Genomic DNA, 5,092 nt, shown 5'->3' with positions numbered 1-5,092 from the left:
ACTGCACTCCAGCCTGGGCAACAGAGCGAGACTCCATCTCAAAAAAAAAAAAAGCTTTTTACCTTCTGTTACCTACCCCCACGCACAGTGACACCCCTGAAAGTTCCTTACCCTTACCTCTCTCAGCTCTGTCCCTTTTTCTTTCCAATGTGAACCCTCAGTTACTGTGCTCCTTGCTGTTTGTAACCCTGCAGGCCTGCCAGCTGCCCATCCTATGTGCGTCCTGTTTCCATCCTGCCCTGGGTAGTCCTCTGCTTCTCTTTACCTGGCCAGTTTCACCTTATCCTGTAAGTGTGAACTTAGATGTCACCATTTCTGGAAGGCCCTCTCTGATCTACCCCAAACTAAGATATGGGCCGGGTGCGGTGGCTCACTCCTACAATCCCAGCATTTTGGGAGGCTGAGGTGAACAGATAGCCTGAGCCCAAGAGTTCAAGACAAGACTGGGAAACATGAAACCCTGGCTCTACAGAAAATACCAAAATTAGTGGGGCATGGTGGCGCACGCCTGTAATCTCAGCTACTCAGGAGGCTGAGGTGGGAGAATTGCTTGAACCTGGGAGGCAGAGGTTGCAGTGAGCCGAGATTGCGCTACTGCACTCCAGCCTGGGTGACAGAGTAAGACTGTCTCAAAAAAAAAAAAAAAAAAGTTCAGATGTCATTAGAAAGATTTTTAAGCTCTCTGGGAACAGAAACTCTACAGTGTCAACTTGCGGACATTCTGGTTTCATATTTATTTCTAGGAACACATTATGTAGCGGCTACCCATATTTAGCTGACTTTTTGTTTTTTTAAAGACGGGGTCAAGGCTGGAGTGCAGTGGCGCATTTGCAGCTCACTGCAACATTGACATCCCAGGCTCAAGCAATTCTCTTGCCTCAGCCTCCTGAGTAGCTGGGCCTCCAGGAGCGCGACACTATACTGGCTAACTTTTTTTTAATTTGTATTTTTTGTAGAAATGGGGGTCTTACTATATTGCCCAGGCAGGGCTCCAACTCCTGAGCTTAAGCAATCTGCCCGCCTGGGCCTCCAAAAGTGCTGGGATTACAGGCTCAAGCCACCACGCAGGCTGGGCATATTGTTTTCTGAGCCGCAACGCAGGCTTTAACACCCACAGTAACACAGTGTGCTGTTGTCTTCCATCTTCTGGGCTGACTAAGGGGGCCCGTGGAACACGCTGACGGTTCAGTGGTCAAGCTTGCTTCCCCTGGGCGTGCTCTGCCGAGGAGACTCGGGCTGCCTCGGGAGCTGCAGTGTCTTGGGCTGCTAGAAGCTGGGTGACTTGAGGATCTTCTTTTTCACTGTGGCTGTGGATGCCTTTCGGCACTGCTTTCTTCGCCTTCAAGGTCTTTGCCTTACCCTGGGCTTTGGGAGGGGCAGGACCTTCCTTCTCCATCTTTGACACAATCTTCAGAAAAGCCTGAAGAGGTCTCCGTTGGTGAGACAGGACACAGTGACACTGGGCTGGGTGAAAGGCAGAACTCTCTGTTACTTCTCCAAAGGAGAGAAGGCTGCCACACAGGGCCACATGGGAGTTGCACCAGGAAGAGTAGCAGCAAGCTGGAAGTGTCTGAGGTGGTTTTTGTAATGCAAAGGAGGTTTTAGGGCTTCCTGGAGTTTGGGTATTTTGACAATTCTGTGACCAAACAAGAAAGGGCCATTCCTGAGCTGAAAAGTACCCGGGGTCTCTGGCCCTGAATCTGTGCATATTGTAACCCAGGTGTGTTACCGCCTGATAAGGGAAATAGTTGGGGTGAGGCCTTAGCAAACTGCCTGTGATGGGGAATTATGAATTTTTAGCCATGGCTTCAAAACTCGATCAAGATGACACTTGTAAAATATTTTATTAGGGCAAACAATTCCCCGTATTGTATTGCCTCTTTTTGGAATATCTAGAATGGTTGTTTTCCTGACTGGACTGTGACTAATACAGATATATTTGATTGCATTCCAAATTTTAAACATTGATGCCATAAAGTGATACCTTACCTTGTTTTAACCTGATTGACTCTCTCTTAACTGAGAGAGCCGGACAGACTCCATTTTGGTTTCTTTGCTTGCAGCCCCTTGTCACCTTCCCTTAAGGACATAACTGTTGCAAGCTGACTCCAAGCACATCCAGGAATGTGCTTATTTAAGATACTGAGGCAAGCTGTACCAGCAGCTCCTGGGAATGCCCTCGGCTGATGGTACCCAGAGCCCCTGAGTTTATCACTTTGCGATAATTTAAGCCCCTGAACTTGGGACTGTTTATTTTCCTGTAACTGTTTCTGTAACAATTCATCTTTTAACTTTTTGCCTGTTCTGCTTCTTTAAAAAATTTCTTCAGCTAGACTCCCCCTCCCCTATTTAGGACAAGGTATAAAAAGAAATCTAGCCCCTTCTTCGGGACTGAGAGAATTTCGAGCTCTAGCCGTCTCTCGGTAGCCGGCAATAAAGGACTCCTGAGTTAGCCTCAGAGTGTGGCATTCTCCCTATAACTCGCTTGGTTACAACAATAATATCACCATTAATCAGAATACTGTTTTTTGTTTGTTTGTTTTTACTGTTAGTTGCACAAATCTACCACTAATGACTGCATCTGCCCATCTTTGTCTCTTATTGTCAGAGACGTTGGAACCACAGTGACTCCATCTTGAATAGGGGCTAGGTAAAATGAGGCTGAGAACTACTGGACTGCATTCCCTGGAGGCTAGGCATTCTAAGTCACTGGATGAGACAGAAGGTCAGGACAAGGTGCAGGTCATAAAGACTTTGCTAATAAAATAGGTTGCAGTAAAGAAGGCAGCCAAATCCAATCAAAACCAAGATGGCGACAAAAGTGACCTCTGGTCATCCTCGCTGCTCCTTATACGCTAATCATAATATATTAGCACGCTAAAAGACACTCCCACCAGCACCACGACAGTTTACAAAGGCCATGGCAATGTCAGGAAGTTAACTTATATTGTCTAAAATGGGGGGGAGGAACCTTCAGTTCCGGGACTTGCCCACCCCTTTCCTGGAAAACTCATGAATAATCCACTCCTTGTTTAGCATATAATCAAGAAATAACTGTTCATCCTGGCTATCACGGTGAAACCCCGTCTCTACTAAAAAATACAAAAAAAAAAAACTAGCCGGGTGAGGTGGCGGGTGCCTGTAGTCCCAGCTACTTGGGAGGCTGAGGCAGGAGAATGGCGTGAACCCGGGAGGCGGAGCTTGCAGTGAGCTGAGATCCGGCCACTGCACTCCAGCCTGGGCGACAGAGCGAGACTTCGTCTCAAAAAAAAGAAAAAAAAAGAAATACCTGTAAGTATCCCTAGTGGAGCAGTCACACTGCCACTCCGCCTATAGAGTTTATTCCTTTATTTCTTTATTTTATTCCTTTTCTTGGGGCTGGGGGCGGAAACGGAGTCTCTCATCAATCTCGGCTCACTGCAGCCTCTGCCTCCTGCGTTCAAGCGATTCTTCTGCCTCAGCCTCCTGAGTAGCTGGGATTACGGGCACATGCCACCACACCTGGCTACTTTTTTTTGTAGAGACTGGGTTTCATCATGTTAACCAAGCTGTTCTCCAACTCCTGGCCTCAAATGATCCTCCCACTTTGGCCTCCCAAAGTGCTGGGATTACAGGCATGAGCCACTGCACCCGGCCCTCCTTTACTTTCTTAATAAACTTGCTTTCATTTTACTTTATGAACTTGCCTTGAATCATTTCTTGTGTGAGATCCAAAAGCCCTCTCTTGGGTTCTGGATTGGGACCCCTTTCTGGGAACATTGTTATTTTGAGTTTCTCGGAGGCAGGGATTTTGTCTTACTGTACTCTGTCTCATAACCCCAGTCCAGAACCTGGCCAAACCCCAAATGTGCTTTAATAAATATGTGATTAATTACATAGATCTCTGAGAACGTATCAATCATAATTCTTGACTTCCACCTTGGCTGCAATTCAGGACTGGAGCCAGCTCCACGTTCTGACCTTCACAGGCCTGACCCTGGACAAGAGCCAGATTCTTTAATGAATCATCTGGCATACTACTTATTTTTCTCCTCTCACTCCTATGAAACTCACAATTATCATGGCCTCCGGGAAGCAGTTCCCTGTGTTCTGACAAAAATGAGAGAGCTCACAAAATTTTCTTTTGTTTACCAGCCTGGGCAATATGGTGAAATCCTGTCTCTATCAAATAACTCACAAAAACTTGCCAGGCGTGGTGGCACGTGTTTGTAGTCCCAGATGCTCTGGAGGCTGAAGTGAGAGAATTACTTGAGCCCAGTAGGCAGAGGTTGTAGTGGGCTGTGATTGCACCGCTGTACTCCAGCCTGGGCAACAGAACCAGACCCTGTATCAAATATGTGTGTGTATATATACATATACATATATATATATATATATTTCTGTTTAGTTTTATTTTTAAGTTCTAACAGAGATATGAAGACTATCTCCAGGGCCAACTTCATGGGCAGTGTGACCTGAGCAGTGGGACCTGGGCAAAGTGACCTAGACATGTGACCTGAGCAGTGGGACCTGGGCAGTGGGACCTGAGCACTGGGACCTGGATAATCTGGATGTGTGACCTGGATGCGTGACCTAAGCTGTGTGATATGGGTGATGTGAGCTGGGCAGCGTGACCTAGGCAGAGTGACCTGAGCAGTGGGGCCTGGGCACTGTGACCTGGATAATCTGGATGTGTGACCTGAGCAGTGGGACCCTGGACAGTGGAACTTGCTAGAGACTTGTGCTTAGAAGGACTGCATGCTTCATTTAATGTCCTTCTGTTGCCATCTTGAAATTCTTAATACTTTTTAAAAAATAGGCCTCAAAATTTCCTTTTGCACTGGATCCCACAAATTACGTGGCCAATCCTGCCTCTTTGGTATGTACCTTAAGCCTCCTGTGACATGAATTTATCATCAAGTCATGTGGGTTTTAGTTATGAAACCTCCAGTAGTTTCGTAGCTCCCCACTTTCCTCAGGAAATATACTCAAACAGGGCTGGGTGCAGTGGCTCACGCCTGTAATCCCAGCACTTTGGGAGGCCAAGGCAGGCAGATCACAAGGTCAGGAGTTCAAGATCAGCCTGACCAACATGGTGAAACCCCATCTCTAC

Source organism: Colobus angolensis, unplaced genomic scaffold, assembly GCF_000951035.1.
Source record: "Colobus angolensis palliatus isolate OR3802 unplaced genomic scaffold, Cang.pa_1.0 Scaffold349, whole genome shotgun sequence".
Lineage (NCBI taxonomy): Eukaryota > Metazoa > Chordata > Mammalia > Primates > Cercopithecidae > Colobus > Colobus angolensis.
Note: the sequence above shows the minus strand (reverse complement) of the source record.